Here is a 27,341-nt window from a genome sequence, read left to right on the forward strand (position 1 = left end):
ACACTTGATCAATAAAGCGGTGGCTACCTGCTCTGATCCTAGTGGATGAAAAAGCAGGCCTGTTGGCAGACAAGGCCAGGCAAGCTTGCAGGCCTAGGCCTCAAAATGGCCACCAGCCACATGGCCAGGCCCAACAACATCAGCAAGGCCACCCCCAAAAACACACTTCCCCAACTCAATCCAATGCCATCCATGCCCTAAATGATGTCTAAATTCAACAGATCACATAGAAAACACTTGATCAATAAAGCTGTGGCTACCTGCTCTGATCCTAGTGGATGAAAAAGCAGGCCTGTTGGCAGACAAGGCCAGGCAAGCTTGCAGGCCTAGGCCTCAAAATGGCCACCAGCCACATGGCCAGGCCCAACAACATCAGCAAGGCCATCCCCAAAAACACACTTCCCCAACTCAATTCAATGCCATCCATGCCCTAAATGATGTCTAAATTCAACAGATCACATAGAAAACACTTGATCAATAAAGCTGTGGCTACCTGCTCTGATCCTAGTGGATGAAAAAGCAGGCCTGTTGGCAGACAAGGCCAGGCAAGCTTGCAGGCCTAGGCCTCAAAATGGCCACCAGCCACATGGCCAGGCCCAACAACATCAGCAAGGCCACCCCCAAAAACACACTTCCCCAACTCAATCCATTGCCATCCATGCCCTAAATGATGTCTAAATTCAACAGATCATATAGAAAACACTTGATCAATAAAGCTGTGGCTACCTGCTCTGATCCTAGTGGATGAAAAAGCAGGCCTGTTGGCAGACAAGGCCAGGCAAGCTTGCAGGCCTAGGCCTCAAAATGGCCACCAGCCACATGGCCAGGACCAACAACATCACAAAGGCCACCCCAAAAAACACACTTCCCCAACTCAATCCAATGCCATCCATGCCCTAAATGATGTCTAAATTCAACAGATCACATAGAAAACACTTGATCAATAAAGCTGTGGCTACCTGCTCTGATCCTAGTGGATGAAAAAGCAGGCCTGTTGGCAGACAAGGCCAGGCAAGCTTGCAGGCCTAGGCCTCAAAATGGCCACCAGCCACATGGCCAGGCCCAACAACATCACAAAGGCCACCCCAAAAAACACACTTCCCCAACTCAATCCAATGCCATCCATGCCCTAAATGATGTTTAAATTCAACAGATCACATAGAAAACACTTGATCAATAAAGCGGTGGCTACCTGCTCTGATCCTAGTGGATGAAAAAGCAGGCCTGTTGGCAGACAAGGCCAGGCAAGCTTGCAGGCCTAGGCCTCAAAATGGCCACCAGCCACATGGTCAGGCCCAACAACATTAGCAAGGCCACCCCCAAAAACACACTTCCCCAACTCAATCCAATGCCATCCATGCCCTAAATGATGTCTAAATTCAACAGATCACATAGAAAACACTTGATCAATAAAGCTGTGGCTACCTGCTCTGATCCTAGTGGATGAAAAAGCAGGCCTGTTGGCAGACAAGGCCAGGCAAGCTTGCAGGCCTAGGCCTCAAAATGGCCACCAGCCACATGGCCAGGCCCAACAACATCAGCAAGGCCATCCCCAAAAACACACTTCCCCAACTCAATTCAATGCCATCCATGCCCTAAATGATGTCTAAATTCAACAGATCACATAGAAAACACTTGATCAATAAAGATGTGGCTACCTGCTCTGATCCTAGTGGATGAAAAAGCAGGCCTGTTGGCAGACAAGGCCAGGCAAGCTTGCAGGCCTAGGCCTCAAAATGGCCACCAGCCACATGGCCAGGACCAACAACATCACAAAGGCCACCCCAAAAAACACACTTCCCCAACTCAATCCAATGCCATCCATGCCCTAAATGATGTCTAAATTCAACAGATCACATAGAAAACACTTGATCAATAAAGCTGTGGCTACCTGCTCTGATCCTAGTGGATGAAAAAGCAGGCCTGTTGGCAGACAAGGCCAGGCAAGCTTGCAGGCCTAGGCCTCAAAATGGCCACCAGCCACATGGCCAGGCCCAACAACATCACAAAGGCCACCCCAAAAAACACACTTCCCCAACTCAATCCAATGCCATCCATGCCCTAAATGATGTTTAAATTCAACAGATCACATAGAAAACACTTGATCAATAAAGCGGTGGCTACCTGCTCTGATCCTAGTGGATGAAAAAGCAGGCCTGTTGGCAGACAAGGCCAGGCAAGCTTGCAGGCCTAGGCCTCAAAATGGCCACCAGCCACATGGTCAGGCCCAACAACATTAGCAAGGCCACCCCCAAAAACACACTTCCCCAACTCAATCCAATGCCATCCATGCCCTAAATGATGTCTAAATTCAACAGATCACATAGAAAACACTTGATCAATAAAGCTGTGGCTACCTGCTCTGATCCTAGTGGATGAAAAAGCAGGCCTGTTGGCAGACAAGGCCAGGCAAGCTTGCAGGCCTAGGCCTCAAAATGGCCACCAGCCACATGGCCAGGCCCAACAACATCAGCAAGGCCATCCCCAAAAACACACTTCCCCAACTCAATTCAATGCCATCCATGCCCTAAAAGATGTCTAAATTCAACAGATCACATAGAAAACACTTGATCAATAAAGCTGTGGCTACCTGCTCTGATCCTAGTGGATGAAAAAGCAGGCCTGTTGGCAGACAAGGCCAGGCAAGCTTGCAGGCCTAGGCCTCAAAATGGCCACCAGCCACATGGCCAGGACCAACAACATCACAAAGGCCACCCCAAAAAACACACTTCCCCAACTCAATCCAATGCCATCCATGCCCTAAATGATGTCTAAATTCAACAGATCACATAGAAAACACTTGATCAATAAAGCTGTGGCTACCTGCTCTGATCCTAGTGGATGAAAAAGCAGGCCTGTTGGCAGACAAGGCCAGGCAAGCTTGCAGGCCTAGGCCTCAAAATGGCCACCAGCCACATGGCCAGGCCCAACAACATCACAAAGGCCACCCCAAAAAACACACTTCCCCAACTCAATCCAATGCCATCCATGCCCTAAATGTGCTTGAAAATGAAATACATTCAAAAAACAAAAGGAACAGTTGCTTCATCATGCACACACACCCATGAGGCCATGCCCATGGCTAGCTCGGGCCTACTACTACAACCCACACAATTAAAAAAAAAAAAAGGAATGATAATAATTAATTAATTATCAGAAATAAATTGTAGTTACAACAACTGCAATGCCCACAATCAAACACAACAACCACTTACTTGTAAAATATCCTATTCCCAAAATCCTGAAATCCAATTGCAATGATGCAGCAGACAAAAAGAGTGATCTTTCCAGCTCCAAATCCAAAGGCAGAATGAGCAGGAGATGGACAAAGCACTGGGAGGAGCCTGCTGGACAGGAACAGGAAGTTGGAGATTCTGTGTCACTTCCTCCCTCTTTCCACCTTTTAAAAAAATGACTCCTTGCACAAAAAGGAAAGCCAAATGTCAATATAAGGAGTTCTTTTCATCCAAAATCAGCATTTGCAGATGGTTTCATGCTGCTAGAGCCGATATTCCTCTCCAAATTGTAAATTTTACGTTGTTGAGTTCTCGAGCTTCACATTACTTCCGCCGGCGTGTCGAAAACGATATGATCGCGTTCTCTTCTTTGTCCCTGTCGAGTTGGATATGACGTGTTCGCGGTCTCTTTCTCCTGTTCGCGTTCGATTACACGTGCCTGCGTCCTCATCCTCTGGCTCGCGATGTAGAATGACATGTTCGAGATCTAAATCTTCTCATACTCGCGCGGTGCATGATCGCGAGAAGAAAGACGTGATCGCGCGACAAATGACGTGATCGCGTGACAAATGACGTTAATGCGGCCGCGAACTCTCACGAGACAGCGCAAAATGGCTACCAAAATCCAACATCTCGTGGAGAACGCGACCGGGTCAAGAAAACTTGTCGGAGAACGCAGGGATTCAGGTAAGGCGATCGCGCGCGCGCGAGAATGTATTATTTTACAGCGCGAGCAAGAAACAAATTATCGCTAAGCTGCGGAATGCGGAAATTTTGACATTTTCGCGCTTTCCGCAGAACGCGAAAATGCCAAAATATCGCAATTTCCGCGAACGGAACGGAATTTTGGCCCAGGCCTATACAAAATAGTATTTATACATTCAGGTGCCGATTCCGATCCGTCAAAAAAATTTACCGTCCGACTCGTATCCGTATTTTTTTACATACGAATCGTACAAGTACCGTACAAACGGCCAAGTACGATTCGGACGTGAAAAATACCTACGAATAGCGTCGGGAAATGTCTACGAGAGGGAGTCGGAATTTTTTACGTCCGAATGGCCTCGTGAAATGTGTACGAGAGGGAACCGGACATTTTTACGTGCAAATTGTAAAACAAAAGTCCGAACGCGCAAGTACGATTCGTACCGCCCGTCCGAATACACAACTGCATGTAGAAGGCCCCGTACGGAGCCAACGCAGTAGCACACATGTACATGGGTAAACTTGTGCCCGTGTACGAGCCGTACAGCCCCCCACCACCCAATATATCAGCACCGTACACCCCCCTGTCCGCACACGTACATGCCGTACCCCCCAGTACGTGCCGTACCCCCGCATGTACGTGCCGTACCCCCGCCCCATGTACGCAGGTACTCCAGGCCCGCACCTGTACGCTCCGTACCCCCGCATGTACGCGCCGTACCACCCCCATGTACGCGGGTACCCCTGGCCCGCACCTGTACGTGCCGTACCCCCGCATGTACGCACCGTACCCCCGCATGTACGCTCCGTACCCCCCCATGTACGCGGGTACTCCAGGCCTGCACCTGTACGTGCCGTACCCCCACATGTACGCGCCGTACCCCCCCATGTACGCGGGTACCCCATGCCCGCACCTGTATGCGCCGTACCCCCACCGCCCAGGCCCGCACCTGTATGCGCCATACCCCCGCATGTACGCGCCGTACCCCCCATGTACGCGGGTACCCCAGGCCCGCACCTGTACGCGCCTTACCCCCACTGCCCCAGGCCCCCACCTGTACGCGCCGTACCCCCACTGCCCCAGGCCCGCACCTGTACGTGCTGTACCCCCACCACCCCAGGCCCGCACCGGTACGTGCCGTACCTCCGCATGAACGCGCCGTACACCCCCATGTACGCGGATACCCCAGGCCCGCACCTGTACGCGCCGTACCCCCACCGCCCCAGGGCTGCACCTGTACGCGCCGTACCCCCACTGCCCCAGGCCCGCACATGTACGCGCCGTACCCCCACCGCATGTACGCGCAGCACCCCAACCCCGTACCCCAGCACCCTCACCCAGCATCGCGTATGTATGGACCGTACCTACGCGAAAAATACTCATACAGAACCAGGACACTGTAAAACAGCACAAGGAGGGTCAATTCGACTCGCACAACACCACAAAACACGTCTACATGACAAAATACATCTCAAAGACTGACCTGGCACATCCAAACAGGCAAACAGAGGCCCAAACTCACAACCACCTCTTATAATACACCCACCAAAATTCAAACACAGACACACCCAAAAATGGACCACTAAACACACAACCCATGAGCCTTTGCAACAGACCCACTGCTGCCAGACCCCACACACAAACAACACAAACAACTGCACCTTACTGACCCCTTAACTACACCTTAACTCACACACCTTCACACAACCTCCTTCACAAACACCCCCACTCACATTCACACACACACTGTCACATTCACACCCACATTCACACCCACATTCACACCCACACACCCACAACCATCCACACCCACACCCCACACCATGCCCACAGACAAGAATCCAAAGTTCACAAGGGCGGAGCTGGAGCTCCTTGTCAACAAAGTCATCAGAGTCGAGCCACAGCTGTTTGGAACATTGGTCAGACAGACCAGCATTGCCCAAAAAGCCAGCCTGTGGCAGAGGATCGTTGATAAGGTGAATGCTGTTGCGCCCATCCGAAGGACCAGGCATGAATGCCAAGCCAGGTACGAATGCCAAGCCAGGTACGATCTGCACAGGGCAGTCAAGAGGAAGATGAATGAGGAATACGCCCAGAGTAACATCACTGGAGGCGGGCTGCCCCGCAGACACGTACACTACCATCCCTGGGAGGAGAAGGTGATGGCCCTGCTTCCGCCGGTGGGAGTACACGGAGTTGAAGGAGTCGCAGAGCCTGGTGAGTACAAAAACAACTTACGTAACATGTGGGCAATGGGGTCCACACCACAAATACACCAAATGCACGCAACTTCCTCCAAGCACTCACCGCACACAACCACACTCAAAAACCACACTCATTCCACCAACGTCTCCATGCACCATTCACAAATCAAGCCAATGCCATGTTCCTGGCTACACCAACCACAAACCCAAGACTGGAAGTCCGGGAGGCTGGGAGGGTGGGCCTCACACAACACATTGTGAAAATGAGAAGCAGACACCAATGCCCTCAGCCCATATGGCATAGGTACATACCCATGCACAATGCACAGGGACTGGCAAAGTACTGACAAGGTCGCTGACTCTTGGCCCTGCTGTATGCAGCACAATGCCTTCCTTGGACCACTGTACACTCAAACACCAACTCCACAAGCACAGGTAACTAGCACAGGAACTCACACTGACTGTCATGCCAGCATTCACCATGAGGGGACACACACATCACCTGGGAGACCCAATGCCAACTCACACTACACCCAACAGCAGTACCGGTCACACCCCCCCATCCTTACACAAGCACACACCCCCGGGGCAGGCAACAGATTTACACACTCTCACAATGGACATGTGACACAAGACCAATCCATAGCCAAATAAGCATCCTAGCCAAAATTCTACAGGTCAAACACTCAGGAGAACATATCAATCTGTCCCCCGCAACATACCCATCCCCAAGTGGACATTGAGAGGAATGCTAGGCACATCCAACTACCTGGAGGAACTGTGACAACTTGAATATGTATGAAACATGGATGTCGCATGAAACAGCATTAACATTGTCTCTATCTCACACACAGGGCAACGTCGTGGACCTCCCCCCAACACTGGGGGGGAACAATCACAGTCCCCGGCTCGGCGTGAAGATGACCCCACCGGCAGCGACGACTCTCACCACTCCGTGGAAGACCCCGACCAAGCTGGCCCCTCTGGTGCCCAAGCCCCTGCAGCACCTGCGTCAGGTACATCTGTGCCAACCACCACCCCCATTGCTGCCACATCCCAGGAGACACCCAGGAGCCCTGCTCGCACTGAACAACAGAGCCAGTCTGACCAGGAGGGACAAGGTTCTCCGGGCACCCAGGAGGAGGCAGGCAACCCTGCAAATGCCATCCCTCAGGGGTCCCATAGACCCGATGTGCCCACAACGGCAGGCCAGGCTCAAGTGGGCAGGGGTGGTGGGAGTGGAGGCAGGCGGAGGCATGAACCTGACCAGCCAGCTATGTCCCACATACGCCACATCCTGGACACATACCGGCGTGACACCAGGGGCATCAGCCAGGTAGTGTCAAGACTCACAGAGATGCAGGGGACCCTCAACGAGATCAATAACATGCAGGCCGAGCAACATGCCAGTCAACAACAAAACCAAGGACGGATGGAGGCAAGACAGGCTGAGCTCCTGGCGGTGCAAAGGGACATGAGCCATTCACTCCGTCGGATTGCCGACAACATGGGCAACCCTCCCTGTGACAGCAGGTGCAGACCAGCACCAGCCACAGGGAGGGAGGAGGAGGAGGATTCATCCAACGGCGCATCCCAAACATCGTCAAGGCCTGCATCTGAGGGTCCCCGGAGGAAGGTGGGTCGTCCACGGAAAAGACCGTGAGAGTCAGCGGACCATCAACATCTCCCAGGTCACCTGGCCTGGCACCTGGCCCTCTGGCGCAACAGCAGCACCTCATCCAATGACATTCTCTGCCACATGGACTTGCTGGTCACAGTCTGACCAATGATGACCAACACTGTGCTCTGGACTCTGAGATGACTTCCAATGCCAAGGATACCATCTCCCCCTGTGAACTTTGGATTCTATTCCCCCGGTAGAGCACCTAATTTCACCTACCAAAACACGTACCCCACCGCAAATAAAAATATTATTTGGTTCATGAGACGTTGCTGTCATGTTGCTTAATTCCACAACATATGTGTGTGTAAATGTCAAACTATGTCTGAGTGTTAAACTAACTCCAGCCATCCATACCCTGGGATCTGCGTCTGGTACAGGACACAAATTGGTCACAAGGTATCATTCAAAGCAGGCATGGAGCAGATCACTCACCTGTGATGGCCACAAGCTGCTGAGGGGGGGCTTGCAATACTGAGCGGACAGACCTATTTGGAAGATTATCATTAAGGCGTAGAGGTCATGGCTCATGTGGAGGTTCCCGGGGAGGGAGTCCCAGGTATGTGTTGGCAGGTGGGAGAACTATGTCCTGCATGCTGGAGTACGGTGGATGTGAAGAATGGTGGCCAGGGCAAGGTCGGATGCACGGAGATGGCCCAACGGGGTCTCGTATGACAAGACGTACAAGGTTGGTTTTGTGTTGGGGTTGTGGACTTCCTCCTGAGTGTGGGTGGGGAGTGTTGAGGTCATCCTGCAGCAGACAGTGATCCATTGCAGCTATCTATGGTGGACGGTGATGTGGCTGGGGCGCAGGATGTTGAAGCTGAGGTGTGCAGATGCACCCTGGATGTGGACAAGTTTCCCGGGAGTTTGGATGTACGTGCTCCGTAGAGGGCAGGCCAGTATTTGACACGGATGTTGTCATGGACATGGGGGATGGTCTGTCTTTCCTTGGAGTGAATCTATCTGTGGATCATGTGCATAATGCAGAGGGCGTTGCAGCATGAGGTACAGATGCTGTGGACTGACACGGCAAATGTGTGCGAGCAATACATGATGCACACCATCTTGTGTGTGTGGCCACTGGGTGCCGGGGCAGGGCTCCTGCAGGTGGGACACAAGCACTTGACCCAGCTGTAAGGGGACAATCCTCAGATGATCACCTCAGTCCTGTAAAAGTCCAGCCTCAGGTGTCTCATGTACAGCCATTCATCAATGGATCTCATGCATTCAGGGATAATGGAACTGGCAATGTCTGCGTCTTTGGTGAGGGTGAGGAGCACCTGGCTGTCAATGGCATACCAGCTGATGAGGTGCTGTGCGCATGTGATGGTGGAGAGGGGGGTCCTGGACACATTGTAGATTGACATGCTGAGAGATGATACCTGTGCCATGTGCCAGACGACGACACCATACTACATGCAGAAGCCTTGAGTCCCACTCCCATGGCCTTGCTGGGGTACAGAGCCAGTGGGGAGTAGGAGGGACATGACCTGGTTGGTGTGACAGGGCCTGGAAGGCGTGGCAGCACTGTGTAGGCAGTTGGAGTAGCACACTCAGCATGCAAAGGTGTCGTGTGTGCGCTTAAGGTATGTCTGACAGCATGCGGTAGATTTGCGGATGGACATTGCTTGGAGTGTGGCTACTACATCAGACTGTAGTGTGATGTGTGTCATGCAAGGACATGAGGGTCGTGCAATGTGCACGTTGCATGTGCTGATGGTCCAGCCTTTGCCACCGCGTGGCGCCAACTGTGGCATAGACAAGCTGAGGACAGCCAAATGAATGGGTGGAGGGAGGAAGGGAGGAGCATCTTTGAGGCGTGTGTGTTGCCAAATCAGGATACTCTGTGGGCCCTTTCTGCAGGTTCCGCAGCAGCAGGCAGCATGTCCTTGAAAATATTCCACAATTTGCACACAAAGACTAGGATGTCTGAAGGACAACTGCAACAGGCGTGTGTAAAGGAAGGAGTGTCCGGTTGTACATGGCACACCCAGAGACAATGCATGCACGAACACCAAAGATGAATGACACCGGATCAGGGAACTGAAGGCCGAGCTGCACACAGGAGACACACCCTCAGCAGGTGTTGATGGCCCATTGTGTGGACCAACATGCCAAAATACATACACAACCATGGACCTCATGCACAATAGGGATCATAATCCATGAGGAACTGCATGCATGTTGCTAAACTACACATGGACTCCTCTGCACAATCTTTCACAACTATGCCAGAGATGCCGCATGCAAAGTGGCAAGAGACCAGCATTGACAGAGATGAGGCACCTTGGAGTGTGAGGAACACCTTTATTACTCAGGCTCACACTAAAGGAAATGCATCCTTTTGAACAGACTCACAGGTCATTCCTCTGACCATGTGGGACCTACACTGGACACCCCCTGCAACACACAGATGTGTACAATCCTACTGAGCTGGCACACAAGTGAAGTGTGTGAGCCAAACACCCCTTGCTCCACACGGAGAGTCTGCAATTCACCATTGAGCCTCTTATGGGAATGTCCCACACTATGTCCACCATCAGCATCCCGTATGTTCGTGAGGGACGTTTGACACACATTGATGCCTTCATCACATTCCACAAAACATTACAGATGACTGTCAGCAAGGGGGAATATCAAGTTATGGGAGCCATGCCACATGTCATGTGCCCATGGTGAGTCGACAGGTATGCATGGTAACACAACATGCACAGGAGCAGTCCCAACATAAACCAAACACGTACCACACACAAAATGCCTTGCTGCACTCCTTACCCAAAATGACTTTTCACCATGTCCGTGCATGGAACGCTGATTCTGCACACGTTGCAATACTCATGAGGAATAGCTGGAGGCCAACGAAGACACGAGCAGACGACATGCACAAGAAACTGTGGATGACAGACACACCACAAGTCAGCAAAGAGCTAGTTATCGGCAGACATGGACATGTACTCGACAGGAATGATGTTGTCACCATGCTAATTTAACAAATTAGTGTCCATGCTAAAATGTGTGGAATGACATCATCACTTGAATGACACATCAGAACACACCTCCAAGTCACTTAGCACACAGTCAGCTGGACACACACATTGAAACACATGCCACACAAGGCTCAAAGCGTGCACACTCAGACACAGGGACTCACCATTATGAGAAGAAGTTGCGGATGAGTCCTCCTCCTCCTCCTCACTTTCCTCGTGCCCAAGCCCTTCATCCTCCACGGGTGGATGTTCCTGCTCATCGGGATCCAGAATGAGTGGCACTGCCTTCTCCACTGCCATGTTGTGCAGCATGCAGCACACAAGGAAGATTTTGCAGACCTTCACCGGGGCATATGGGAGGGACCCGCCGGTCTTGTGGAGGCACCGGAATCGGCTCTTCAGGAGTCCAAACGTCCTCTCAATCACGCGCCTGGTCTGCCCATGGGCGTCGTTGTAACGGTGTTCTCCGGCTGTTCTGGGATTGCGGAGAGGCGTCATCAGCCATGGCATGTTGGGATAGCCAGAGTCCCCTACATGGAAACATCATGTGAAGAAGTGGGTCAGGAGATGCCGTAAGATACAAAGATACCGCTAAACAGAGGACAAACAGAGTATACCCACCAACAAGACATGCTCGTTCGTCGTGCGGCCGCAGCATCATTTCTGGCACCCTGCTACACCTCATGATGTAGGCATCGTGTGCTGACCCTGGAAAACGGGCACAGACATGGGAAATCCACATGTTAGGTAGACACACCACAAGGGCATTAATAGAGTGATAATGTTTGCGGTTCCGAAAGGCTACCTCCTGTGCCTGTGGTGGTACCAAAGCCACATGTGTCCCATCAATGGCCCCAATTACATGAGGCATCCCTCCCAGGGCATAGAACTCACCCTTGACACCTGTCAACTGCTCACGAGTGGGAAAATGGATGAATTCATCCAGGTGCTCCAACATGGCTTCTAAAACATCATGCAGGACACGGCTGAACATTGTCTGGGACATGCAACCGACATCAGCTATGGTGAACTGAAAGGTACCGGTGGCAAAAAATGTAGGGCTGCCATCACCTTCATCTTGGGGGTCAGAGCAGTGGGATACCTGTGTCGCGGTTGGAGGTGTGGTTGCAGCCGGGTGGTCAAGCGCTCAATCAACTCTTGCGAGAAGCGGTATCTTCGGATGCAGTCATGTTCACGCATGGCACCCAGGTCTGGCATTGGTCAGGGGAGAGGCGGTGCCCTGCAGAGATTTGGAAGGAATATCGATGAGCGAATACATCACAACAACAATGTCAATGAAATGAGCACATGTTCAACAGCTAATACACATCTGCTAAATACAGAGTCTGGTCTGTGCAATACATCCAGCACACCTATGCCAGCAAGGTGATACTCCTACGAAGAGCCAGCTACAATAGTTTATTTGCAAGGTCGATGTGACATGCCATGAAACGAGCTGTGTGCCAGTGTAAGTGAACAGCCAGACACATTACAGGAGTGACAGACATCCACATATCTGAATTTGAAGGATGTAATCTCATACAGCCAGCATGCGGGAAGCTAGACGCACAGGTCAGATGTCATTTAAAAAGGGCAGATCACACACCTTTCTATGAAGGGGTACATGTCAAATGCTGATAACCCAGACATTGAGACAATGCAGATATGTCCTCAGGTCGCAATACCATGTTCGATGCATGCAGACACATGTCACGTGGTATTGCACATGTGGCATGGTGTGTGTAATTGTGTGCCATGCACATATGCACACAGACACATGTTGGATACTGCAACAGCAGATGGAGTTGACGGATACACCAACTGCAAGCTCATGGGAACACATGACACACACATGACATAGTCACATCGTGGCACACTGGTAGTCACATGTCAGGTGAAATTATCCGTGTACCTGCCATCAGGGGACAGTTGCGGGTGTTGGTGACTGTGGCATACCAGTGATGCAGTGCTTGACACGTTTGTACTACATGCACACATGTGCAAAGTGTGAAGGGGAAGTGTGCCACGTAGTGCCCCATCACACATGACATGTGTAAACAGCTCATCACACATCTATTGTGCCAAAACATGAGGAGACATGTGCCACATCACTGCCTGACACACCTAGGCCCTGCACATGAAGGACTGCACTGACAATGACTTGATGTACAGCCTTTTGCGAGTCTGACACCTCCATTCCTTTCGTGTGCGCCTCCTATCACCAGTGTAAGCTGTGAAACGCAGTACACACGTTCTGAGGCCGTGTGTACGGGTCGTACACGTGTGAGTATGGCCCGTACTCACGCGTGTACGGCCCGTACATGCGTGTACGGCCCGTACATGTGTGAGTACGGGCCGTACACACGTGAGTACGGCCCCTATCACTATAGTTGTGTTACCGTAGGCCATAGTGATAGGGGCCGTACTCACGCGTGTACGGCCTGTACACGTGTGAGTACGGGCCGTACACGCGCGTGTACGGGCCGTACACGTGTGAGTACGGCCCCTATCACTATAGTTGTGTTACCGTAGGCCATTGTGATAGGGGCCGTACTCACGCGTGTATGGCCCGTAGACGCATGAGTACGGCCCCTATCACTATGGCCTACGGTAACACAACTATAGTGATAGGGGCCGTACTCACGCGTGTACGGCCCGTACACGCATGGGTATGGGCCGTATCACTGTAGTGATGGTGCCCTAGGGGTATGTGTGAAACGCGTCGTACCTGTGTGGGGATTTAAAAATTAAAATGGGGACACATGAGGGACAAGTATTAGGGCATAAATGCATGCTGGTTGTCATGGGTACCGAGTTTCAAGTTCTAAACTTTACATCATGTGGTCTGGAAAAAGCAGTTGGCCACATTATACATTGTTGCAAAGTGGTTGTTGACTTGACATGATGCTGCAAATTCGAAAGATGCTAAGGCTGTCACTGGTGTATGTTTAAAGGGATTGGAGGAAACGTAGGATGCAAATGAGTCTGACCAATCACTCTGTACACCTGTAAATGAAATAGGCCAGCAATGCAGATATAAGGCAGGCAGAACCCATGAGAGGGCACTTGCCTGCACAACATGTCAGTCGATACCACTGCTGCTGTATTGTCTCCCTCTGGCACCATGTCAAGGACTGTGGAGAGGGCCCAGCCTTTCACCCAGGAGGAGAATGAGGTCCTGCTGGATGTGATCCTCCCACGGTACCCCATGCTGTATGGTCGACCAGGGGAGCAGGTGAGTGCTGACTCCACTACCTTTGCCTGTGCACCTTTTTTGTGTCTGTCACTTCTGGCATTGTGTCCAGGTGTGACAGACATGCAATGTTGTTTAGAGTGGGTCCCAGGGGGGGGTGGATGGCTTATGTCTCTCATGCAGGACTTGATGTAGTTCATGTGTGCACTCCTCACTTGCATTGTGCTTACTGTGACATTCACTGCATAGTGCATGGCACATTCAGCCTGGCTAATCCTCTTGGGCATTCTTGTTCTATTGTCCTGCGGTGATTCAGTGGTCACCCCGGTGTGACAGGTGACTGCATCCACAGATGTGTGTGAGTTGAGTGGAGCTGTGGTGAGAGTGGTGAGAGTGTCCAAATGATGTGTACGCCCCCTGGACATTGATGTGTGTGAATGTTTCTTATCATGTGGGTGAGTGTCTATGTGGAGTGTTGCACCAGAGCTGCATGGAGGAGGCAACTGCTCGACCCATCTGATGTGAGAGGGAAGCCGTGCTGTGTGTCTGACTTGCTGAGCTAGCCCCACACCTGTGACACCCCCCTGGCAAGTGGCACATGTGCAGAGTGAGCTTTGTATCAGCTGTTGACAATGGCAGGTGATTGATCTGTGCCCTTGTGTGTCTGTGTACTCTACTGTAGTTTCGTTAGTGGCATGGGGCATGTGACTGCTTTGCGGTGCTGGCCATCAGCCTTGTTTTGCTTGGGATGCACAGTGTGTGCCATGATCAGGGATTGGTTTGCACCCCTCATGCCACCTGTGTACTTACTATGCCATGTAGTGCATTGGTGCGTCCACAGTGGCAAATGTCCTTATGACTAAGGTGCTATTACTTGCAAGCATACTATGCCCTGTTCAACAAATCAAAGATGTTAAAATGTGTGTCTCTGTGACATGGTGCAGGTGTAGTGATGTTGTCTCACTTTGTCATCCTCACAGGTAACCGCCTACCATAAGGGGAAGATCTGGAAGGAGGCCGTCAAGGCCGTTCAATCGGTGGAGGGTCGCAGTCGGTGCCTGCCACAAGTGAGGAAGAGATGGCAGGACATCCGGTGCTGGACCCGGAGGATCGCCCGGGTCATGCTGAAGGAGGAGGCTCCCCACAAGCATGGCGGGCGCCGGCGCCTGACCCACCAAATGAAGCGTGTCCTGGCGGTGGTCTTCCCTGACCTGGATAGGCGGATACAGGAGTTACAGCAGCAGGAAGGGGGTAGGTACATGTGTGTTTGTTGTGTGTCGCCAGCTTTTGTTGCTGCTCCGTCGCCTGGAGACACTGCCAGGGTATATATGTGCAGTGCATATCCTGTTCCCCCAAGTCAACCTGTGCTGTTCTTCCTCCCTTCCCCTCCTTGACATGTGTTACCTGGTCTGTGTGTTATCACTATTGCACATGGTCATCTAGGTTGCCAGTTAATCAAGGTGCACACTGCTTTCAGCATCATGTGTGGGGGTGGTCTGCCTGTGCCCTATCCTGTTCAGTCATTTGGGGGTGCATATTTGTTGGCACTGATGCTGAGTCTCAACATAGGAGTGTGAGGTTTCAAAAAAACAGACTTGCAGCATGCATTACCAATGTTGTGGCCTCAGACATGATGTGCATGAGTGGGAGATATGCATAGTGCCTGGACGGTTGCTCCTGTTACAGTCAGCTCATTCCAGGACCATGGAGCAGTGTGCCCACTACAGTCCCCTGACACAGCCTGCCCTTCTAATCATGTGTGTCATCCAACACTGTGCATATTCACTGTGGGTTCAGCATGGCCCTGCCTCTGTGGCATTCTTCCCTGGCCTAGGTTGTATTTTTCACATGTGTGCTACATGTGTCCACTGGACAGGGATACACCAGTTTGCTTGTGCATACTCACACTGGGCAGTGCCTGTGTGTCTATTCACAACAATCTGTTGCTGGTTGTTTGTGACAAATATGTTTTGCCAGCCCTACAAGGTGATGTTGTGTTAATGAAGCGAGTTTTCAAGCACAGTTATTGTAACCATGAATAAGAGGTGTCACTTCTTGATCGGTATCAGTCACATTGACTCAGGTATGGGTGTGTGTGTGCGGGAGGGGCGTACATGTTCAACCCTGATTTTTCATTGCCAGTTCTGACTTGTGTGTGATAATTCGCAGTACAGAAAGTCACCGTGCAGTGCCCCCGTGATGTTGGCCAGTGCTTAATGTTTGTGCTTCGTAGCCTGTGTCAGTTTTTGACAATCATGTATCCTGCTTGTACATTTTTTGCACCTGTGTGTGGTTCAGATGCTACACAGTTGTGACTTTGTGTGCTGACATCTGTGGGTACATTCTGGCTTGCCATGAGGGTGTCCCCACAGTACAGCTATGCTTTTTTACAAAACAATTGCAGGCCCATTAGCTTATTCATTGTCCTGGGTGTGGACATGTGTGCCACTCCAGATGACAGTCAGTAGGTCATATGTGTAGCCAACTAAGTAATCAGGTGATGGATAGCCATGTGACAAATTACATTATTAAAGTTGTTACTCAGAGAAATTGTCCCTTGGCAATCACTACACCTGTCAACATGTCTCAATGTTTCATATGCTTGACCTTGTTGTTTTGTTGTGAAGGACAATAATGTGCCTGCATGACAGATGTCTCCCAAGGAAGTGCACAAGACACCACCTTTACACTTTCCTGGGACCCGCTGGCACATTTTAAAGTAAGGCACAGTTTGAACAAAACTTGTTTAGAGTTCATACATATACATGTTCCCACAGTGTGGTTGTATTTGGGTTAGTCCTTGGTTGTTGCCGATACTAACTTACGAGTGTCAAGTCATCCAGACCACCGTGGTGCCATGTATATGTACTTACTGATACCCCATTTCTGCCTAACAGTGGCCTATTTGAATGAGTCTGGCAGCTCAGACAATGACTGTGTACATGTAGTTTGGTGTGCACCTCCTTGTGTGACTTCTGTTATACAGACACATGTGTGTTCTGTTCACAAAGTGGCACATTCACACATTCTAGACATGTCCATTGTGTAAAGGGTTGTGATTCTCCAGGAATCACAATGTATTTCTTTGGGGTTTCCTAAGTACTCACAGGTCTCTGAGTGTGGGGACACCTTCTGCATTGGCATGTGGTATTTGGCCTTGGGTGCGACATTACTGTTGGGTTCACAGTAGAAGAGGTGGCATGCCTTCATAGTCTTGCTGTGCTCAACTGATCCCAGACACTAGCTTCTCAGGATCTTGGGATTTCAAGTTATTTGTTGTTGTATCCTAATTTTCATTTTTTCCAAGTGGCATGGTTGGTCAACCATCTGGGGAGTGCAGGGCTTACATATGTGGGGAGTATTCTAGATGTTACTCATGATGCCTTTCCTGTTATGCACTGTTGCCTATTTTGTTTGGACTCATGTGTCAGATGTATACAGGTGACTGATTTTTTCCTGTCTCTTCACCTTGCCCACAGCATCATCGGAGGACACCGAGGGAGACACCAGCACGGACGTGGAGGAGGGATCGAGCACTGGTGCCACCACTGCTGAGGAGGGCGAGGGGAGTGAGACGGAGGACCTGCCCAGTACCAACACTGACTACGAGGCTGACGGGTCTGAGGCTGAACTCCCTGAGGGGGCGGAGGCTGCTCCAACAGCTGGCAGCAGCACTCCATCCGTCACCGCCCCCTCCATTCCCATCACCGCCCTCCCACTTGCTCGGGTCCCTTCTGTCCGTGCTAGGCAACCACATGTCTCCTTCGTGCCAGGCACTGCACCCCCGGTCCCCCCTGCTGCCCTCACTGCCGAGTCTGTGGACATTCAGCGGCAGTTGCAGATTGGGCAGACATCGATCCTGACTGTCCTCCATGGCCACACCAGACTTCTGATCCAGATGGTGTCGTACATGAAGGGCATGTCATCAGCGATGTCTGACCAACGCATGTTGCTGAGGTCCCTGGACTCATCACTGATGGCAGTAGTGAGTCACCTGCAGCGCTGTGTCCCCCCCTACCCCTGCACCATCCACAAGTCCCACACCCATGCCTGTCCCAAGCACACCAAGACATCCACACACACGCACCCCACCAGACACAAGCAGCACACCACCACGTAAGGGCAAGCGCACACCTCCTGACACGCACACTCAGGGGGAAGCAGGCACACCCACTGGGTCTGGGGCACACAGGCAGGCACGCAGCCACAGTCCTCATCCACATGACTCACTCCCCAGTCCCTCCGATGTCACTCCCCTTGGCTCCCCTGCCCCAGAATCGGAGAAGGAGGCCTACTTCGCTGGGCTGGGCCTCAGCCCCACTAGTTCACCTGGCCGCAAACGGTCAAGGCACTCCAAGGGTAGGGGAGTTAAGTCCCCCAGCCTGTCCACCACCTCCCCCAGTAGCGCTGCAGGCCATCCCTCCGACCCCCCCTCCTTGGGGCCTGTTGTTTCTCCGGGTGCAGGGGAGACGCTTGAAGATCTGGCAGAAGTGTGCAGTGCCGAACTCGCCTCTACCTTTGGCGCTGCCCCACCCCCTGTGGTGGAGTCGTCCGTCCCTGCACCCACCACACCTACCCTTCCCCCTCCTGTCCCTGCGGTGCCTGGTCCTTCCCCACATGATGCCCCCCCCCAGTCGCTGAACCAGAGGTTTAGTATGTGCAGGCAAGCTAGGGGAGACGTGTGGCCATGTGTCCCCCCCAAGGACTTCATATCTGGACTGGCCATTGGCCTTTGTACATAGTGTTCTTTACTACATCTTATTTTTTCATGCTGAATAAAGCATTTTCTTTTCCGTTTTGAAAAGTCTTGCATTTCATGTATTGATGTTGATGCTGAGGCTCCAGGAGTTGGGGTTGTGGGAATGTGTTATGTTTCATGGAAATGTTGTAGTCTGCATCTCATGGGGTGGAACCTGGTATCTGCGTGCCCTCACAAGGTCTCTGAAAAGAATCTTTGGTCGTGTCTGCTCTTTGTGTTTGGAGACATTGTCCCTAGGAGTGTTCCTTCCTCTGTGGCACCTGACATCTCCCCTGCAGAGGGTTGCACAATTGTTGTGTTGCCCTGTGTCTACATTTACTTTGTTGGTGATGGATCCCTTCAACTCTGACCATGCCTGCTCAGCAATGTCTCCGGCTGCATCGTCTGTGCCATCCTTGGTACTCACTGTACTTGTGTATAGAGTATTTTGCCATGCCTTCATGGAGAAATTGTCCCTTTTCCGCACAATGCATGTGTGTAATCCCAGCCTAGCACACATATGGTACTTGTTCTGCTGGGTATTTGAACACCTGACTCACAATTGTGGGCATTGTATCTGTGGGAACTCCACCCTATTCCTTCCATGTCAGACAACATCTTGGTGGCTGTCCCAGCACCTGTACATTCCTATCAGTCCTGGGATGTGCGTGACAGTGTGTGTTCCGTTTGTCTCTCTTAGTTTAGTAGGCATTGACATGACCATCCAGTCTTGTGGCATGATCTCTGTGTGTGTATTGTGCTGCATCCGCCAGGGGTGGGTATGCATGTGTGATTTGTCCTCACACCCACATGTGGTGTGTCATGCAGTGGGGGAAAGACATCCATCCGCATGGGAGTGGGACACTGCTGTCAGTGATGTGTTGTTATGGCACTATCAACATAGTCCTAATATCGGGATGCGTACATACACCCATGGAATTGGGATCATCTGATAAGGATGTACACTCTCCCATGTCTGTGTCCACTGCTGGTATTCCTCTGCACCCACCCCTCACATGTCTCTGTCCACTGCTGGGAGTGATAGGCACCCACCCCTCACATGTCTCTGTCCACTGCTGGGAGTGATAGGCACCCACCCCCATGTCTCTATCCACTGCTGGGAGTGATAGGCACCCACCTCCATGTCTGTGTCCACTGCTGGGAGTGATAGGCACCCACCCCCATGTCTCTGTCCACTTCTGGGAGTGATGGGCACCCACCCCTCACATGTCTCTGTCCACTGCTGGTATTCCTCTGCAACCACCCCCATGTCTCTGTCCACTGCTGGGAGTGATAGGCACCCACCCCTCACATGTCTCTGTCCACTGCTGGGAGTGATAGGCACCCACCCCCATGTCTGTGTCCACTGCTGGGAGTGATAGGCACCCACCCCCATGTCTCTGTCCACTGCTGGGAGTGATAGGCACCCACCCCCATGTCTCTGTCCACTGCTGGGAGTGATAGGCACCCACCCCTCACATGTCTCTGTCCACTGCTGGGAGTGATAGGCACCCACCCCTCACATGTCTCTGTCCACTGCTGGTATTCCTCTGCACCCACCCCTCACATGTCTCTGTCCACTGTTGGGAGTGATAGGCACCCACCCCCATGTCTGAGTCCACGGCTGGGAGTGATAGGCACCCACCCCTCACATGTCTCTGTCCACTGCTGGGAGTGATAGGCACCCACCCCCATGTCTCTATCCACTTCTGGCACCTACCCCCATGTCTCTGTCCACTGCTGGGAGTGATAGACACCCACCCCCATGTCTCTGTCCACTGCTGGGAGTGATAGGCACCCACCCCCATGTCTCTGTCCACTGCTGGGAGTGATAGGCACCCACCCCTCACATGTCTCTGTCCACTGCTGGTATTCCTCTGCACCCACCCCCATGTCTCTGTCCACTGCTGGGAGTGATAGGCACCCACCCCTCACATGTCTCTGTACACTGCTGGGAGTGATAGGCACCCACCCCATGTCTGTGTCCACTGCTGGGAATGATAGGCACCCAGCCGCATGTCTCTGTCCACTGCTGGGAGTGATAGGCACCCACCCCCATGTCTCTGTCCACTGCTGGGAGTGATAGGCACCCACCCCCATGTCTCTGTCCACTGCTGGGAGTGATAGGCACCCACCCCTCACATGTCTCTGCCCACTGCTGGGAGTGATAGGCACCCACCCCTCACATGTCTCTGTCCACTGCTGGTATTCCTCTGCACCCACCCCTCACATGTCTCTGTCCACTGTTGGAAGTGATAGGCACCCACCCCCATGTCTGTGTCCACGGCTGGGAGTGATAGGCACCCACCCCTCACATGTCTCTGTCCACTGCTGGTATTCCTCTGCACCCACCCCTCACATGTCTCTGTCCACTGCTGGGAGTGATAGGCACCCACCCCCATGTCTGTGTCCACGGCTGGGAGTGATAGGCACCCACCCCTCACATGTCTCTGTCCACTGCTGGGAGTGATAGGCACCCACCCCATGTCTCTGTCCACTGCTGGGAGTGATAGGCACCCACCCCCATGTCTGTGTCCACTGCTGGGAGTGATAGGCACCCACCCCCATGTCTCTGTCCACTTCTGGGAGTGATAGGCACCCACCCCTCACATGTCTCTGTCCACTGCTGGTATTCCTCTGCAACCACCCCCATGTCTCTGTCCACTGCTGGGAGTGATAGGCACCCACCCCTCACATGTCTCTGTCCACTGCCGGGAGTGATAGGCAGCCACCCCCATGTCTCTGTCCACTGCTGGGAGTGATAGGCACCCACCCCCATGTCTCTGTCCACTGCTGGGAGTGATAGGCACCCACCCCTCACATGTCTCTGTCCACTGCTGGGAGTGATAGGCACCCACCCCTCACATGTCTCTGTCCACTGCTGGTATTCCTCTGCACCCACCCCTCACATGTCTCTGTCCACTGTTGGGAGTGATAGGCACCCACCCCCATGTCTGTGTCCACGGCTGGGAGTGATAGACACCCACCCCTCACATGTCTCTGTCCACTGCTGGGAGTGATAGGCACCCACCCCCATGTCTCTATCCACTTCTGGCACCTACCCCCATGTCTCTGTCCACTGCTGGGAGTGATAGGCACCCACCCCCATGTCTCTGTCCACTGCTGGGAGTGATAGGCACCCACACCCATGTCTCTGTCCACTGCTGGGAGTGATAGGCACCCACCCCTCACATGTCTCTGTCCACTGCTGGTATTCCTCTGCACCCACCCCCATGTCTCTGTCCACTGCTGGGAGTGATAGGCACCCACCCCTCACATGTCTCTGTCCACTGCTGGGAGTGATAGGCACCCACCCCCATGTCTGTGTCCACTGCTGGGAGTGATAGGCACCCACCCCCATGTCTCTGTCCACTGCTGGGAGTGATAGCCACCCACCCCCATGTCTCTGTCCACTGCTGGGAGTGATAGGCACCCACCCATCACATGTCTCTGTCCACTGCTGGGAGTGATAGGCACCCACCCCTCACATGTCTCTGTCCACTGCTGGTATTCCTCTGCACCCACCCCTCACATGTCTCTGTCCACTGCTGGGAGTGATAGGCACCCACCCCCATGTATGTGTCCACTGCTGGTATTCCTCTGCACCCACCCCTCACATGTCTGTGTCCACTGCTGGTATTCCTCTGCACCCACCCACTTGCCCCCTTGCTGTGGTACACTGCTGTCCTGGGCATACACCACCCACTATTTACAGCTGATGTGCTGCACCAAGCGGTAGACCAACATTCGCGGCGTGTGTACGCCTTGTATCCATCATGTAATGGGGCCATAGGGGTACGGTTGGTACGGCCCGTACCACTGCATTCATAGGGTGTGTACGGGCCGTACCACGCGTACCCCTACGTCACCTCTACAATGGTGGTACGGACCGTACCCACGCTCTGGGGGGCGTGTGTACGGTCCATACACGCGTACCCCTACATCACCACTGCAATGGGGGTACGGACTGTACCCACGCTCTGGGGGGCGTGGGTACGGTCCGTACCACCATTGTAGTGGTGATGTAGGGGTACACGTGTACGGACCGTACCCACTCTCTGGGGGGCGTGGGTACGGTCCGTACCACCATTGTAGTGGTGATGTAGGGGTATGCCTGTACGGACCGTACCCATGCTCTGGGGGTATGGGTACGGTCCGTACCACCATTGCAGTGGTGATGTAGGGGTACACGTGTACGGACCGTACCCACGCTCTGGAGGGCATGGGTACGGTCCGTACACACTTACCCCTACATCACCACTGCAATGGTGGTACGGACCGTACCCACGCTCTGGGGGGCGTGGGTACGGTCCATACACGCATACCCCTACATCACCACTGCAATGATGGTACGGACCGTACCCAACCCCCCCAGAGCGTGGGTACGGTCCGTACACGCGTACCCCTACATCACCACTGCAATGGTGGTATGGACCGTACCCACGCTCTGGGGGGCGTGGGTACGGTCCGCACCACCATTGTAGTGGTGATGTAGGGGTACGTGTGTACGGACCGTACACATGCTCTGGGGGGCGTGGGTACGGTCCGTACCACCATTTTAGTGGTGATGTAGGGGTACGCATGTACGACCGTACCAATGCTCTGGGGGGCGTGGGTATGGTCCGTACCACCATTGCAGTGGTGATGTAGGGGTACGCGTGTACGGACCGTACCCACACTCTGGGGGGCGTGGGTACAGTCCGTACACGCGTACCCCTACATCACCACTGCAATAATGGTACGGACCGTACCCACGCTCTGAGGGGCGTGGGTACGTCCCGTACCACCATTGTGGTGGTGACTGGTACGCGTCCACATCCACTTCCGTTGTGGCGGGACGTGGGATTGGTGGACACGCCCCCGAAGTGACCAGACCATGGAGGTAATTAATGTGCAGCATATATTTGTTTTTTGTGGGGTGTGGGTTATGTTTCCTGCACCTTGCCCCCCTACTTTGCCCCTGGGGGTTGTTCTGACCTTCTGCGGCGTCTGCGTCGGTTTCTGTACACAAGGTCGTAGGCTATGAGGGCCGGGATGACACGTAGGATGGGGTCCATGGCTGTCCGTCGCGTACCGGTGTGGAAATTTAGCGTGCAAACTGAACATTATCTGCGCCATCTTGCCTCTCCCCAGCGCCACGCATAGCAAATGCACGGCCGCCATTTTAGGCACCCCACTCTCTCTCCCCGCTCACTCTCGATCGCCAGCGCTTTCCCCCGGCGCTGCGAGCATCCCCCGCGCTCCGGCCACCCCCGCTCTCTCATACAGGCCATAAACCCTCTCCTTCTGCGCGACCCTGCTACGGAACCACTTCCGACCGACAACCCATACATGGTCATGCCTCTCCTTTGATAACCCCCCTTCCTCTGCGCCCCCTTGTCCGAACTGGTCCCAGGCCATCACCTAGCCCTGCGGATGCAGTTTATTGCCCCTACTGTAAGGGAAACACCCCACTTCAAAGGGATTACAGTAGATCAAAGCCCCTACCCCCTGAGACCCGGCCGGTTGCACACACCCCCGGGAATTAGCGGAATTCCCTGCTGCGCGATAGCCATCTCCTACTGTGGATGGGGTGGGAACTTCTACTGTATCTATGTGTGGGAACGGATCTGAACCAGGGCTTCAGGGGATATTCCCCCGCACATCAAGGGAATCTCAAGAATGTACTATGTGTAATAAAGCAATAAACCAGTGTATAAGAGACCAGGTCTCAGAGATGCAGTTAGAGCACCTCGTGACGATACCTTGCTGTCTGATCTGATGTGTTCTGCTCCGACGGAATAAAACCTTGTTTCCTGCCTTCCAGTCTCCGGCGCCTGCCTCTTTTATTGGTAAATTATCGAGTGGTATGAGAGGCGATTACCGCCGGGCAAATACTTGAAAGGATACCGACTGAAACTGCCGCTACCATTTAACACCGGTGCTCCTTGTTTGCGTCGTCCTCAATTTCCCGGGAGTTTTTGGCTGCCGTAAAATATTATCCGTGCGGAGTGACGTAGGCACGGATCGTACTTGCTGGTTTGTAAAACGCTGCCTGACTCCGTCCGGACTTCACGTACGCGGTGTCCCGGATCGGAATTGTGGGTATTTTTTTGTCGGTCGGTCTTTTGTACGACTCGTACGGAAATTGTATTTCTTTACGAATCGTACTTGCGGGTTTGTAAGGTGTTTTACCAGGGGACGAGTCGGACGGAGAATACGCTCCGTACGACCATTCGTACCCGGCTTTTGCAGGATCGGAATTGGCACCTCGAAGAGTGTATTTATTTTGTTTTAAATGCAATACAAATTTAATGTAAGTAGGAAAAGTGTTTTCATGTTTTATTTTACTAGTTTATGGTTCATTTTAATTATTATTATTTTTTTTAACATTTTTATTTTGCTCCAAAATAATTTAAGTTAATTTTAAAAAATCCTCTATTTTACCATACATTTTCCTATATGGAGATTTCCACCTTGGTGGTGAAAATTGCCACACATTGGCAGAAAATCGCTAATTGCAAATTTAGGGTCATAAAAAGCATTGCAGGAAGCTCCACCCCTTCATTTAAGAGGGTTCAAGGGAGTGGAGACTTATGAGTGTGCACCTAGGTGCTAATATCCACTCAGAAATGGTGAATAGCAAAAAGGTGGAGAGTTACAACTATTTGTAGGAGTAGATCTACATGCAGAATCCAGCCTTGTGAGTAGAGTGACCAGGTTTTTAAATTTTGAAACCGGGACATTTCGGAATATTTTCAAGATATATATCTTTGAACCACAGGGTGTTTTGACTTCAGCTCTAGATAGTGACATCTGGCAGAATCATGCCAATGCATTATGTTATGTTGCACCCTCCCCAGTGCTTTAGCTAGTGCCAGTTATTATGACCATCTCACCAAGCAAATCTCTGCACTTTTGTTCTGCATGTCCAGGTTTTCTCAGCTCCTGGTACAGGCCTTTGGATAACAGAAAAGTGTTCTAGAAGCAAGGTAGGTAGTATTTTACATACCACTCCCTCATGTATAATTTTGAGACATTTCTTTGGAACATATGCCAGTCACTAAAATACTGAAGACCCAAGTGCTCACTGAAGCATGTCAGCTCTTCCAAGTCAGCCTTTCCTTTTTCTAGCTCCAGTGAAAAAGACTTCCTACTTTGACATGCACCTGGGGTAAAGACCTATCACTATGCACTGCACCACTGCTTTTATACCACCCTCGCCCCCAACTTAAACTTAACAAAATAATTATTGATATGCCAAGGTTGATCTTTTATCGTTCATGCCCTCAAAGGTTCAAAAGATGTGATTCTGATAACTCAAACTGTCCTGAAGACCTGATACTACTGGGCTCCTAGTTTCACTCTAGGAAAGGTCGTCTTGAAAGTCAGCATGGACATCTGGGCCCGTGTTACAGAGGCCCCAGGGGCGTAACGGGCATTTGCGCCTGCTTTGTGTGCCCCAGTACAGAAAGGGCCACAGGCGCTTGTACCTCTTCTTCTGTAATACAAATAGCGCTGGCACATATGTTGCACCAGTGCAATCTCAAGAGAGTGTTCCCTTGTTTTGATCAGGACGTGGCCCCATGCAAATGAGGGAATCTCTTTACCTCTGCACCCATGCTGTATTATGGATGCCGGCACCTCAGAAAAGAAGGTGCCAGAAGGCACATTGACAGTGTGTCACAAAAAAGTGGTGCACTGTCAGTGCACCCCCTGATGGCAGCCTACTGGAGGAGGTCAAGGGGGGTCCAGTGGGCTCCCCAGACATTCCCTTGCAGTTGAGTGCAGTCACTCACTGCACCCTCCTGCAAGGAGATCTCTCTCCCCTCTTTAAAGTGCAGGTGGGTGCATCCTGCACGGTAAAACACGGAGCGGCTGTGAAGCATATTTCACTTGAATGCGCGGCCCCCCAGAGCAGCACAAAGTGGTGCCTTCCTGAGAGCAGCACACTCAACTTAATAGGGTGCACATTCCCTGTTTGCACTCTTTGCACCTGTTTTAAGGTGCGCCGTGACGCAAACAGAGTAAGTGCGCCTTATACATAATAGGGTCCCTGGTTTGCATGGTGACACCTATATAATGGGTTAGCACTTGGATTGTCACTTATAGACTTCTGAATTCTGTTAAAGCATGCTCTTATTATAAGAAGTTTGTTTCTAGAAATCAAGATATCAAACTACTGCCCAATTCTAGCTGATAATTCATACAGTGTTGCTGATGGCTTTATTCAAATTTTAAACTAAAATTCACACATGCTTTTAAAAAGCTGGCAAGGTAATTCTCAAACTGCATAGCCATCATCAAATGTACATTATCTGTACTATATATTTTTGTTGATGGCTCGAACGAATGCGTCATCGAATTCCACTAAAATGCTTCTTCCTAACGCAACCCAGATAATGCCTTCTTTGCAGCTCTGCCAACTCCTTAACATTACCACTGAGATATACTTCTGAGACTGTACTGACAGATTCATCAAGAAAAGCTACTTAAATGCACTCTAGGAAATGCGTTTATTGATGACCCTCCAGAATAAGGAAATGTTTGTATCATTATCTGTAGAACCACAAATGAATCTGCTGCACTCCACTGTATCTCTGAATGGGTGGTA

Source organism: Triturus cristatus, chromosome 2_2, assembly GCF_964204655.1.
Source record: "Triturus cristatus chromosome 2_2, aTriCri1.1, whole genome shotgun sequence".
Lineage (NCBI taxonomy): Eukaryota > Metazoa > Chordata > Amphibia > Caudata > Salamandridae > Triturus > Triturus cristatus.